Raw genomic sequence first — 15,694 nt, 5'->3', positions numbered from 1 at the left:
GAGCTTTACTTCATTTGAAATAAGGAAACTTCGGAATTGTATTTGGCATTGTGTTTATATATCATAATATAATTCTAATCAGTTATCTATTTAGAACTAGATAAGCTTACTGTACAATATGTATGCCAAATACCATCCCAATTCCCTTTTCTTGTGTGCGGGAATTCCTCTTTCGGCATTGAAATTCCTACGAGTGGTGTCTGAAATTCCTGTGAGCCAAATTTAAAGTTGGCGTCTCTTTGCTATGATGATGCAGTGAGTGTGAGAGAGTCATCACTACACACATAAACAACAGAAACAATTTAAAAACATGACTATGACACGCAACCACTCACACACGAGGCTATAGCTACTATGTATCATTTTCTCTATATAGAACAGGACAAGACAAACAAGGCTTGACTCTCTCTACACTTCGCATTGATGTTTGTCGTCTGACGAGTTCAACTCTCGGTCGACCTATCAATATTCCTTTTTGCCTACGACGTAATCATTAATAGAATGTTGTGTGGTTTTGACCGTGAAGAAAACCTTAAGAAGTCACATTTATATATTTTAGAGACATTGTTTTGAATAATTTTGAGTTAAACGAGCGAGCAGGAAGTTATTTTCTTAGAGGGCCCATACACGCACAGATCTCATCGCGGGACAGGCACTGCTAGGTCGCTGTGATCCGATCCCTGCATTTATCGCAGATGATTTTTGCCCAAACACAGTGAGATATTTTTTGAGGCGATCGCGATCGGGGGCGTGGCGGTATAAAAAAGTGGACAATTTTTTTCGGATTTTAGCTGTTTTCACGTCGGATTCGTGATCAGCGTCAAATTTACAATAGGTTTGATACTAAGAACTGTGTGTTTACTCCAAAAATTGGTGAAATTAGAAATAAATTTTGATTAATAGTGAGGCTATGTGGCCGACAGAACCGATCCCAGTTACTGTCTCTTATTCTATCTTTCGTCGTGCGCACAATAGTGATTACATCTCACTAAATTATATCAATTAGACTGTTGAAGGAACGGAATTGACACCATTCCACTCTTTGTTATTGTATTAAGGCAGCCATTTTGGTAATTAGTTCTCACTAAATTATATCAATCAGACTTTTTACAAGGTTACTCGTAGTTTGTGTGGCGGTACGTTATTTCCGACTGGCGGATGTTGTGAGCATTTTATCTAAACTCATAGCATCAATAACCGTCCAAGATATTCGCATCATATGTAGCAATAGCTATAATAATCTTACATGTCGAGAGAGAGAGAGAGAGAGAGAGAGAGAGAGAGAGAGAGAGAGAGAGAGAGAGAGAGAGAGAGAGAGAGAGAGAGAATTTGCTTGCGCTATATATACCTCTATATTCAATAAAGGTGCTCAAATCACTTTATAAGGGTCCTTGGCCAACAGAAAAAACATGTAAGTCGAGTCTTGACTGTTAAGCGATATTACAATCGTTTCCCGACAGTGACGACGCTGTAAACAGCGAGGTACTCATTTTAAACGCGAACAAGGTGATAGAATGCGAGTCAATGCGTCCGATCAAAAGGCGAGTGTCATATCATAAGTGTCAAATGCATAACCGCACAAAAAAGTGATGAGAGAATAGATTCATATGTATTGAAGGAGGAGAGAGCGGATGGAGTGAGTAAAGTTCTTGGATATTTATAGAAGGAACCAAATTGACGTCACTCATCTCATTATTATTGTTTTTTAGACACCCATTTTTATGATTAGTTCTCATTAAAATATATCAGACTATAACGTTCAAGGTTCCATGTAGATTTTTGGGCTGGAGTGATATTTCTGGCTAGCAGACTTTGTGAGTATTTTAATTTAACTCAGAGCATCAATAGAAGGAATGAATTTGACGTCAGTCTACCCGTTGTTATTGCTTTTAGACAGCCATTTTTATAATTAACTTATCACTAAGTTATATCAATCAGACTATCAACGTTCGAGTTTGCAGTTTACTGTGTTAATATGTTATACCCCGATGGAGATGTCGTGAGTATTTTTCCAATACGCATAACATCAATACATTTGCAATCCGATTTAAGTTTACTTACTTCCTTACTTATCCGAACCAGCGACCACCTGAGCTCTAGCCCTTCGGTCTTGTGCCATGACGTAGAAGTTAGATGTCTTTTGTAGTTGTTCCAGGTGACTATAAAGTGTGTTACTGATGCTTGGATTTGGTGGGAGGAATGTGCATCTCAGGTCTTCAAGAGGTTGACATTCAAGCAAGTGGTGTGTTACTGTTTCATTGGGGTGTTGACATAGGGGGCAGGAAGGGGATGTGTCTTTTGTAATTTTGCTTAAATGGTTGTTGAGCGGTATGTGTTGTGTTCTTAGTTGAAAGATGATGCTTTGCTGGTGTCTTCTGAGCTTATTTAGGCAATCAGTCTTTACAGGAGTGGTCATATGGGAAAACATACATCTACCCGTGGTGCTCATTGCCCAACTGTTCATCCATTCTTCTCTCTTATTTGTTTTGATTATTTGTTTCGCTGTGTCTAAGGAAACTGGAATTGATGGTTGTAAAAGTGTTGATCCGAGTCTGGCTAGTCTGTCTGCATTGTCATTTCCTGGTATATTTGAATGTCCCGGTATCCACTGGAGAGATAAGTCTACTCTGTGTGTTGTAAGGAATTCATCTAGTTGAGATCTTAAACTATTGAACGTTGAGGAGAGTTTATCTAAATCGAGAGCTTGGAGAACCGATTTGGAGTCTGTGAAGATGACAGTGTTTTGAAGTTTTGAAGGGTTTAGCTGGAAAACAGAAGAGAGGTGTCGCAGTGAGGCTTCTATTGCAACTGCCTCTGCCTCGTAGTTTGAGCAGGAGCTTCCGCAAGAATTGTGGATTTTATCACAGGTTTTATCTAGGTATTCTACTACAAACCCATACCCAGCATTTTTAGTTCCTTTGTGGGCAGATCCATCTGTATAAACATGTATCCAGTTGTCTGGGTATTCTTGTATTGTCTTCATTGCTAATGTTTGTATATCTCGATTTGTTTTTATTTCTTGTTGTTTCTTCTACGAGGTTAGTCTTTATTTTTGGAAGTTTTAGATCGGCGTATGGAGGTTTTTGACTGATTAAAATAGATTTTTCTCTGTTTTCTGGGAGTCTGTGTCTTTCATTCAAGTTGTTAGCAATGTGTAGCAGGGATTTTTGTTTTAATCTTGTTCTTGGTTTCCATTTCTCTGCCAGAATTCTGTTTGGATGGTTTTCCTCTTTTCGTTTGTATCTTTCAACCATTTCAAGCACTGCTGATTCTCTGCGAAGTCCAAGTGGTTCCACATTAGTATGTATTTCACATGCTGCTGTGGGTGTCGATCTCAGGGCACCGGAGATGAAGCGAAGGGCTTGGTTTTGTACTCTGTCCAAGGTTTTGTGTGTGTTTTTACTACCTACATTTTGGAGGGCTAAATTGTAGTCCATGACGGAACGCACATAGCCTAAATAGAGTTGTCGAAGCGAGTTTTTGTCTGCTCCCCAATTAGTACTGGCTAGTCGTTTTAGTAACTGGAGTCTCTTTGTGGCTTTGATTTTTACATTCTGAGTGTGTTTGTTCAGAGATAGTTGTCTGTCTAACTGTATGCCCAAATATGTGGGGTTTTCTTCTTTCGCGAGTCGATGGCCTTGGATGGAGAGTGTTATTTCTTTCTTGGAAACAGGATGGCTCTTAGTAAATATAGAGTAGACTGTTTTATTGCAATTAACTTTTAATTTCCATTTATCACAGAAGGTGTTTAAGCTTTCTAAATCTTCATTTATTCTATTGGAGGCTATTGGTAGGTGCTTCGTAGTATACCACATAACTAAATCGTCAGCATATAGGGCCTTTTCTGTCTGTAATACTTCTGGTAGATCATTTATAAAAATAAGAAAGAGAGTACAGCTGAGGCAGGATCCTTGTGGGAGACCTTCCTCTAATACTTCTCTGTTTGACAGTCCGTTATTAATTTTTGTTTGGATTGTTCTGTTACTGAGAAATTGTTTAATCCAGAAGTAGAGATTTCCATCAATTCCGTAACAACTCTTTCCTCCATACTTTGTCATAGGCTTGTTGGAGATCAACAAAAACCGCGACTGTATGTTTTCCATCTTGAAAGCCATCAATTATTTTTTGACTTAATCTAAACAATTGATCTTCTGTTCTTTGCCCTATCCTAAAGCCTGCCTGATATTTATTTAGTAGGCCACATGTCTCCAGCCACCAGTATAATCGGTTATTTACCATTCTCTCAGCGATCTTTCCAACACATGAGGTGAGAGGTATTGGTCGGTAACTTTTCGTTTCGTCGGGTGGTTTATCTTTCTTTAAGATTGGAATTATAATAGCATTTTTCCATCCCCTTGGTACTATTCCTGTCTCCCATGTTAGATTTATAAGTTTGAGAAGCATCTGTTTACCTCTCACGCTAAGATTCAAGAGCATTTCATTGTGTATCTTATCTGGTCCAGGGGATTTCCTTAACTTGAGTTTTTTCATAGCTCTGTGAAGTTCTGACATGGTAAAGCCCTCTTTGAACAGGTATGAGATAGCTTTTGGGGCCTTTTCTTGATGTTTAAGGTCTTTAATCAATTTTTTGTCCTTTTCACTTCTTTTTGATGCCTTGTTTACTGAAGCAAAATGTTTGTTGAAGATCATGGCTTTTTTTTGGTCATCTACGATTGTTCCTTCTGTAGTTTTCATGGGCTTTGGGTTGGTTTTCGGGGTTTCATTGTTAAGATTATTAAGTAAGGCCCATGCTTTTTTCCCATTTTGATTGAGGTCAATATTAGCGCATGTGTCTGCCCATTTCTTTCTTTTCTAGAAGACATGGGCCAAAGGCCGACCAAAGAGGGAGTATAGAAGTGTTAAAGTTACAGCACTAGGAAACAAGTATGAGCTATAGGGGTAGATTAAGAAAAGTAAGGACATACAGAGGACACCACACTACAGAATGAGTGTGAGGTGGGTGGGTGAGGAGCAGAGCGTGTACCACTCATCGGTGGGTTCTGTCTCCTGCACCTTAACCCTCCTTCCGCACTAGGACAAAACTGTCCCGGGACAAATTTGTCCTGTCCCGCTGGAGAAAACTTCTATTCAAAAGGGGTTCCGCACTAGGACAGGACTGTCCCAGGACACACCTGCGCGAATGCATTATTTTTTTTTTTTTTTACAAGATTCAAAAGTTTATTTGTAGGCAATTGCAACTCTAATAATTAATTCACATTTTATGAATCAACATAAGATACGACATTTCGATAATGATTTTTTACACTGTACAATGGGATTTGTTTACATAAGATTTATATAATCATGAAATATTCTTATAGCAAGAGTAATATTATTGCAACTGCTACTACTACTACTACTACTACTACTACTACTACTACTACTACTACTACTACTACTACTACTACTACTACTACTACTACTACTACTACAACTACTACTACTACTACTACTACTACTACTACTACTACTACTACTACTACTACTACGACTACTACTACTACTACTACTACTACTACTACTACTACTACTACTACTACTACTACTAATATTACGACTACTACATCTACAACAACAACAACAACAACGACAACAACAACAACAACAACAACTACTACTACTACTACTACTAGTAATGGATGAAATAGAGGTTGAATATTTCTGTGCTTTACTACGTGGAAAAAAAAAGACAAATTGAAAGAGAAAACAATATTGGGTGCATCCTTTAATGACCCAAAGATTGCTCAAGAGTCAATTCCGTAGTCTCTATGGTGATCTCCGATCTTATCTTAAAATGACTTTCTTGGAATCACCTCATTTTACCCAGGTGCAAATGAGTACCAGTTCGCTGATGAAAGTAATCTTTGACGGACTAGCATCATTCAAGAGGATAATAGAAAGTCAACATGCTTCGTACCCGAAAGGCATCAGTTGAGTAAGTCACCTCGCCTAGCTCAATTTGCGTCGCTGCACTGCGGCTGACGCCTGGGTTATTCCAGTCTTACCTTGGAATAGACCCTCGAGAAAAATTTCCCCTATGGGATGAAAAAGGGAATTTTATTATTTTTAATTTTAAACTGTTATCTGTCTGCTCAACGCCACAGAAACATGAATAAGTTCCGGATTTATAAGCTTAGGAGGCAAGATGGCCCATGGTTAGCGCGTTGTACTCTGGACTCAGAGGTTCTGTGTTCGATTTCGACCGAAGCCAATTTGTACTTTCTAGAGCAAGAAAATTTACTCCAATCACTCACTCCATTCAGGTGTAAAAGGGTACCTGTCAAGCTGGGATAGTAATCTGCGATAGACTACAGACTAGAGTCCCGTTCAAAGGTTTTCAAACAAATACGTTAATTGTCCGCTTCACGCTATTGAAACCGGAATAACTCCTGCACCATTGGCTACAAGGCTCTAAAGGACTTAATTTGTCTTACAATGAGTCCAAGTGGTTCAGGAGGACTTACTTAAAAATATTTTCATTGAGAATTCCCGAAATAAATAACGATAAAGATAATTGATCCCACAAGTTACCTAATAGATGTGCGACCGGTTTTAGACACGTTACTGCTGTGTCACAAAGTGTGACACTTCTTAAATTATATTTATAAACATACGTTTTTAAATTGCCGAAAATTGTTTATGTTGCTATGCATTCTGTACGTGGTTTCATCACATAGAATTATTTTTTGAATTGTTCTTGCTTTTTTATATTCAGAATTGAAATAAATAAATAAATTATAACTGTGAAATTGAATGTAAGCTTCAGTTTAATATACGAAAACAGATAAAATGGACGTTTCGGGTTTCCCCTTCATCAACAACACATGATGAATTAAAAACTACAGACGAATGAGATAATGTGGTAGTGGCGTTGTTAAGATGCATAAACAAAAACATTGATGGGCAGGAAATTGTATGCTACTTTGTGAGGAAGCGCGAATTAAAACAGAGCAATAGAAATTTATAAAAGGTGCGTACTTAATTATGTCAAAAGAGGGGAGGCGGGAAGGAACTGTGTAATGCAGTGAACTAAAATAAAGTGTGGACTATTGTTGGAAAATAAATACAATGGAATTGGAAATAAATACAAAATGTAAGGGATGTAGGTATTAATATATTAGTGGCATTAGCCGCAGCAGAAGCAACAGTAGAAATAGTAGTAGTAGTAGTAGTAGTAGTAGTAGTAGTAGTAGTAGTAGTAGTAGTAGTAGTAGTAGTAGTAGTAGCAGTAGTAGTAGTAGTAGTAGTAGTAGTAGTAGTAGTAGTAGTAGTAGTAGTAGTAGTAGTAGTAGTAGTAGTAGGGATGCAGAAAATAAAGACAGGCATTTCAATTTTGACACGGCGCCTCCAAGTCTGGGACTTTTTTGTCCTAGTGCGGAAGTCTGCTATATTTTTCTACTATCACAAACGATATAAACACGGGACTGGGACAGTCCTGTCCCGTTGATTTTGTAGCATTTCACAACGGCTTGGGACACAACGGGACTGTTTTGTCCCGTCCCAATAGGTGCGGAAGATTTCTCTAAATTCTATATGTTACAGATTCGGGACAGGACTGTCCCAGGACAGTCCTGTCCTAGTGCGGAAGAGGGTTAAGAGGAAGGGGTCCCACCTACTCCCTAGCCCGGTTAGACTCCTTCCGCACTAGGACAAAACTGTCCCGGGACAAATTTGTCCTGTACCACTGGAGAAAACTTCTATTCAAAAGGGGTTCCGCACTAGGACAGGACTGTCCCAGGACACACCTGCGCGAATGCATTATTATTTTTTTTTTTACAAGATTCAAAAGTTTATTTATAGGCAATTGCAACTCTAATAATTCACATTTTATGAATCAACATAAGATACGACATGACGATAATGATTTTTTACACTGTACAATGGGATTTGTTTACATAAGATTTATATAATCATGAAATATTCTTATAGCAAGAGTAATATTATTGCTACTGCTACTACTACTACTACTACTACTACTATACTACTACTACTACTACTACTACTACTACTACTACTACTACTACTACTACTACTACTACTCCACTACTACTATACTACTACTACTACCACTACTACTACTACTACTACTACTACTACTACTACTACTACTACTACTACTACTACTACTACTACACTACTACTACTACTACTACTACTATACTACTACTACTACTACTACTACTACTACTACTACTACTACTCTACTACTACTACTACTACTACTACTACTACTACTACTACTACTACATACTACACTCTACAACAACAACAACAACAACAACAACTACTACTACTACTACTACTACTACTACTACTACTGTAGTGTAGTAGTAGTAGTAGTAGTAGTAGTAGTAGTAGTAGTAGTAAGTAGGAGTAGTAGTACTGGATGAAATAGAGGTTGCATATAAATGTGCTTTACTACGTGGAAAAAAAGACAAATTGAAAGAGAAAACAATATTGGATGCATCCTTTAATGACCCAAAGATTGCTCAAGGTTCAATTCCGTAGACTCTATGGTGATCTCCGATCTTATCTTAAAATGACTTTCTTGGAATCACCTCATTTTACCCAGGTGCAAATGAGTACCAGTTCGCTGATGAAAGTAATCTTTGACGGACTAGCATCATTCAAGAGGATAATAGAAAGTCAGCATGCTTCGTACCCGAAAGGCATCAGTTGAGTAAGTCACCTCGCCTAGCTCAATTTGCGGCGCTGCACTGCCTGTTGACGCCTGGGTTATACCTCGTCCTAGCTAAATTTTCGGCGCTACATTGCAGCTGACGCCTGGGTTATTCCAGTCTTCACTTGGAATAGACCCTCGAGAAAAATTTCCCCGATGGGATGAAAAAGGGAATTTTATTTTTTTTAAGTTTAAACTGTTATCTGTCTGCTCAACGCCACAGAGACATGGATAAGTTCCGGATTTATTAGCTTAGGAGGCAAGATGGCCCATGGTTAGCGCGTTGTACTCTGGACTGAGAGGTTCTGTGTTCGATTCCGACCGAAGCCAATTTGTACTTTCTAGAGCAAGAAAATTTACTCCAATCACTCACTCCATTCAGGTGTAAAAGGGTACCTGTCAAGCTGGGATAGTGTGACGAGCGATTTTCTTTCACTGCGTGATTTCTTTATCATTCGTCAGCGTCCCGTTCAAAACCACTTCAAACCTAGTGGACGAGACATATATTTGATCAACACCTCCATTAAAAATACTCAAACATGGACAGCCTTTCTCCAATAAAGCCCCAAATCTTTCTAACGGAAATTTCGGTCGTTAGGTGGGGAAACATTTCCATTGTATAACGGAACACTCACTTTCAGCTTAAGGCTTATTTACCTGTTCAAATTGTCTGCCCATTGTATCTATGCCTCCTGCTAATTACCTTTTCCAAACAAGACGCCAACGTGCGTATGCCCTGAGGTCTTGTCTCGTTCAAGAGTAGCTAAAATTGCAATTACTGTCCTATCTCTCCGGTAACTCTCCGTTACTCCGTATTAATCAAAGCATATGGATATCATTGGCTATCTTAAACAGGAACATTCTTCTGATTGGCTATTCCCATAATTCAGACGCTCTTTTCCATTTCATAAAACCAAATTCATCTCTGAATCTAATCACACACACGCTAAGAAGCCCAAGAAAGAAGAGCTATCCCTCCAATTTCAAACTTTAAAAAAGTTTGTCATCCCTCGGCTGGAGGTCCTGATCCCTGTCCTTTTCCGTGTCCTTGGAGCACCCAGTTGTGCCGAATCCCTGCATCCCAGTCCTTGAACAGCGGTAAACCCCTGATGTCAGCCTAACTACAACACACTGTTGTGATGTCCAGAAAATTCTGCAAAACAGGCGCCAACCCTGGAACTAGCTGATACATTTGCCCCAGTCAAGCAAGCCGGCGGGATAAAGATAAGCCAAACGGGCTTATACCATTTTCAAATGTATTTTCCACGGACACAAGTGATTAAAAACTACTAACTTAATCAATCAATCATAAATTAATCGATTAATAAAACAATAGATAAATAAATAATAAATTAGATCCACTCAATTAGAGCTATTCTTCCTGATATTAAATAAATACTTATTCTTTCTATCTTTTCCTGTAACAATCTAATTAAACTTTATGTATAGAATTGTTATTATTGCATTGGGCGTTACTATTGTCTTGACTCACTTTTTATTAATACAATTAAGTTATAAGGGACCCTAAGGCAATTCTTGATCTCCCCTAGATTAAACCTGAGCCGTTTGTGATATAGGTTGAGTGGTGCAGCTGGTAACGAGAGCCATAGCGCGCATACTAGTTCGAATCCAGACCATTGAGCTATCGGTTGGACTCGATCCCACAACAATAACACACAACCCGCCACAGATAGTAATCTGCGGTAGACTACAGACTAGCGTCTTGTTCAAAGGTTTTCAAACAAATACGTTAATTGTCCGCTTCACGCTATTGAAACCGGAATAACTCCTGCACCATTGGCTACAAGGCTCTAAAGGACTTAATTTGTTTTACAATGAGTCCAAGTGGCTAGGAAGGACTTACTTAAAAATATTTTCATTGAGAATTCCCGAAATAAATAACGATAAAGATAATTGATCCCACAAGTTACCGAATAGATGTGCGACCGGTTTTAGACACTGTACTGCTGTGTCACCAAGTGTGACACTTCTTAAATTATATTTATAAACATACGTTTTTAAATTGCCGAAAATGTTTATGTTGCTATGCCTTCTGTACGTGGTTTCATCACACAGAATTATTTTTTGAATTGTTCTTGCTTTTTTATATTCAGAATTGAAATAAATAAATAAATTATAACTGTGAAATTGAATGTAAGCTTCAGTTTAATATACGAAAGCAGATAAAATGGACGTTTCGGATTTCCCTTCATCAACAACACATGATGAATTAAAAACTACAGACGAATGAGATAATGTGGTAGTGGCGTTGTTAAGATGCATAAAAAAAACATTGATGGGCAGGAAATTGTATGCTACTTTGTGAGGAAGCGCGAATTAAAACAGAGCAATAGAAATTTATAAAAGGTGCATACTTAATTATGTCAAAAGAGGGGAGGCGTGAAGGAACTGTGTAATGCAGTATAGAAAGTGAACTAAAATAAAGTGTGGACTGTTGTTGGAAAATAAATACAATGGAATTGGGAATAAATACAAAATATAAGTGATGTAGGTATTAATATATTAGTGGCATTAGCCGCAGCAGAAGTAACAGTAGAAATAGTAGTAGTAGTAGTAGTAGTAGTAGTAGTAGTAGTCGTAGTAGTAGTAGTAGTAGTGGTAGTAGTAGTAGTAGTAGTAGTAGTAGTAGTAGTAGTAGTAGTAGTAGTAGTAGTAGTAGTAGTAGTAGTAGTAGTAGTAGTAGTAGTAGTAGTAGGGATGCAGAAAATAAAGACAGGCATTTCAATTTTGACACGGCGCCGCCAAGTCTGGGACTTTTTTGTCCTAGTGCGGAAGTCTGCTATATTTTTCTACTACCACAAACGATATGAACACGGGACTGGGACAGTCCTGTCCCGTTGATTTTGTAGCATTTCACAACGGCTTGGGACACAACGGGACTGTTTTGTCCCGTCCCAATAGGTGCGGAAGATTTCTCTAAATTCTATATGTTACAGATTCGGGACAGGACTGTCCCAGGACAGTCCTGTCCTAGTGCGGAAGAGGGTTTATACCGCCGGGGACTCGGTCGCGCCCATAACAAACTCAGTAGAAACGGGGAACACCACGGGAAGGTGCTGTTATGGACACAATAATGCATGAGAGGCCATATGCAATAATCTCTGTCAGACAGGATTACGCGGCAATCAATGCACCTGGAAATGAGAGGTGTTGGGTTCGAAATGCACATCAATTTCCTTTCAGCAAGCGGGACGTCCCGGCCCAGACTTTGCAGCTCCCCCGATTTAAGTTTAAAAACAACGTAGACCACTGAATTTTTCCATTTTGTGGACAATAAAGATTTGTTATTTATCGTCATTATTATTATTATTATTATTATTATTATTATTATTATTATTATTATTATTATTATTATTATTATTATTATTATTATTATTATTATTATTATTATTTATAAAACAAATCGACAGCGCTCCCGTGGCAGGTTAAATCCTACTCCTCTGGACTACTCGCATTCGCGACCCCCCCCCCCCCCCCTACCACCACACACACGCAGACAGCTCTTTTTTTTTGGGGGGGGGGGGGGGCGTTGTTTGTAGATTATAATTCAAGGCCCCCAATAATTCTTCCAAAGAACAAAACTTTTATGTTTCCTACTTATAATCATCTTGATTTCAAATTTCATTTTATATTTCATCCGATTAATTAATTAACTAAACTCTTGTCCAGGACCGTGACCAATGGAAACAATTAACAACATGGATGGAGAGAGCAGATATACTCATCGACTATGACTGAATCACACAATTCTCAGCAAGCGTCATTCGGACTGCGAGGCTTACTACTACTACTACTACTACTACTACTACTACTACTACTACTACTACTACTACTACTACTACTACTACTACTACTTCCATCTGATATAATCAGATAATATACTCTCGGATTGTCGCGGTGGGTCACATACTTGAATTGCGGATACTTTTACAGTAATATGATATATTCTAAGACTCTACAAAGCAATTAGATAATTATTGTTTGAATATTTCATCATCTTCTCAGAATTGCCTCGTGGCTTTGCCCATTAGGCATGATATTGTCTATCTCATATAATCCATATTCACTCAATAATTCAATTTTGTGTTGATCTTATATTTTGTATCAAATAGAAAGTATTTGTGCATTGAATTGGACAACCAACCTTATAAATAAATAGATAAATAAATGAAATATTATAGAATATAAAATTCACTTTATTATTCCCCAAAAGGAAATTTGTCTTTAGGGTCTATTCCAAAGGAAGACTGGAATAATCCAGGCGTCAGCCGCAGCGCAGCGCCGCAACGTGAGCTAGAGAGAGGTGACTTGCTCAAGGCCACACAACGAGGCGGAAAGTCGAACTCTGTACCTTTTGGATACGACGCAAAGACCGTACCGCTGAGCCACGCTACCCCTTTTAAAAAAAAATTATGCCTACTCCTGGGGTTTCAGAACTCTCAATAATATATGGATATAGAGGACCCTTTTGTGGCTGCTTTTATTGACAGAACCTTGTGTCACATTCTTCTATCTATGTCCAACAAAAAACAGCTCATACTCATGTAATAGAGTCAGACAACCGCGGGTAGTTGATGCCGGCGAGTGTGAACTGATGGAGACAACCGGGTAGTTGATGCCGGCGAGTGGTAGTATCGTAGAACTCGGAAATAGCGAGTTCGACGGGTCCACTCCTGAATTACTCGCTATTTCCGAGTTCTCGCTATTCCCGAGTTGCCAGGAAAGGTCACTCGGCCGTACAAAAATATGGAAAGACAATGTGTGTGTGTGTGTGTGTTTGTGCGTGTGTGCCGCGCGTGCGTGCAAATGACTGTGTGTGGATAAAGTGGGGTGAGGGCGGGGTTGAACGGCCTTCGTTAACTACGTAATGATGGCCACAGGTTGAAGTTGATCCGCGCCTTCCATTTCCATCAAGATTTCGTGTATGTGTGTGTGCGAGTGTCTGTATGCACTAGGCATGTTTGATGAGGTAAGCAAGCGCATCACTCAATCACTGACCCACTGAAATGATGATAGTTCCACGCTCCCCTCTCTCGCTGATCGAATGCGACTCGCTGACCGATGCTGCGAAGTGAGGCATGTTGACATGTTGGCTGCCAGTGCTTACCTCGCGCGTCGCGTGTCACCACATTGGGTGAATAATTGAACCCCACACGCACACAAACACACACACCCAACCCCCACCCAAATTTGTTTCGCCTACTATGTACTCTAGACTAGGCTACTATGTAATATTACTATTACTCGTAACGAAAAATAAGAAAAGAAACCATGACATAATATTAGCTGTAGCAGTTAAAAATAGATTTAGCGCGGACCTCAGGGAGAGCACCTACGTCACTGGTCCAGGTAAAGTGATGCGTAGACAAGTGAGTAAACTCGATCGAGTTGTGTGCATCTTCATGATTTAAACAAATTAATGCAAATAACATAGGACTTGTATGAAGGAACGAATTAGTCTAAATTAAGAGGTATGCTATAGAATCAACCATAGAAAGTTGCAGAGTTAAAGAGTAAATGTTTAGGTCGTAATTAGTAATCAAAGGCGTTAACGTTATGACTGTATGAAATATTTAAGTAACAATTATTAAGTATACAGAAGAACAAAGTAGATTTAGATGACTCAAGTTATGTGGCTAAAAAGCTATGATTTACCAGAATTAGTGAAATAAATTTGTAAATGATTATAGTGGTTAAAATTAAGTTATAACGATTATATATATTTATATATTATTAACCCACCAGGTTCGATCCCATCATGAGCTTAGGCTTAACCGTCTCCGTACCAGCCATTTTCAGAATTTTCCCCAAAACTTCACACCCACCCAACACAAAGGCAGACATTTCTTACTCAAATAGAAACGCAACAAGCAATTCTATACATGATATTGTTCGATGACATGAGCTCTATTACAAAATGTCAAGTTTTTATAGCTATAGCAAATAGAAATGAAATCTGGATGAGAAAGGTGAATAATTGAACCCCACACGCACACAAACACACACACCCAACCCCCACCCAAATTTGTTTCGCCTACTATGTACTCTAGACTAGGCTACTATGTAATATTACTATTACTTTTTTTTTTTTTTTTTTTTTTTTTTTTAGACCCAGGCCATACTATCTAATGACCCTCTTAATTAGTAAAAATTGTATTTGTTAGGTTAATTATTATGTGTTTAGTAGTAGTAGCAGTAGGAAGGCTTTGGCATTAACTGCCTCTGTATCGTACGTTACGATAATAATTTAATTTTTTTTTTTTTTTTATTTTTTTTTTTAATTTATTTTTTTTTTATTTTTTTTTTTATAAATGAAATAATGGTTGAAATATTAATGTTGCCTAACGCGTTCATGGAGGGTGGGGGGTTAATTGGGCAGTTGGTCAGTTAGAGGTTATATTGGGTTGGTGGGTTGTAATAAATTTTGTTATTTTTTTTTTTTTTTTTTTTTTTTTTTTTTTTTTTTAGATGATTTAAATTAACAATTAAATAGCTGTTCATGTTTGGATGTGGAGAGTAGATAAAATGTGTTGCGATTGGTGGATGACAGAGATCCTGTACCAATCGGTTTATTGATGATTCAGGGCTGTTTGTAATGTTGTTTAGATAGATTGTCTGGGACTGACAGAGGTTTAGTAGGGGGGGGGGGGGGGTGTTGGATTCTGAGGGTTTTGATTGGTGGGAGTTGAAAGGCTGCAGCCTATCAGCTGATCGGAATATTCGAACTTCTGTAATATGGGGTTATTGTGGAAATGAGTTTAGGTTTAGGTTTTAGGTTGGATGGGGGGGGGGGGGGGGGGGGAAGGTTTCTGAATTGCTTCTGTTGTTGGGATGGTGAATACACGGGTCAAACGTCTTGTGGGTTTATTAATTGTTGTGGTCGGTTGATGTTCTTGGGCTATTGCTAAATTATGGGAGTAGATTGGAACTGGTGATGAAGGTGGTTATGCTTTTAAAAGGAAAACTTTTGATTAATTTGTTAGTAACCTATTC

This window comes from Berghia stephanieae, chromosome 4 (assembly GCF_034508935.2).
Source record: "Berghia stephanieae isolate SIO BIC M18660-M18661 chromosome 4, UCSD_Bste_1.3, whole genome shotgun sequence".
NCBI classification, from domain to species: Eukaryota; Metazoa; Mollusca; class Gastropoda; order Nudibranchia; family Aeolidiidae; genus Berghia; species Berghia stephanieae.
This window is presented reverse-complemented; position numbering follows the sequence as displayed.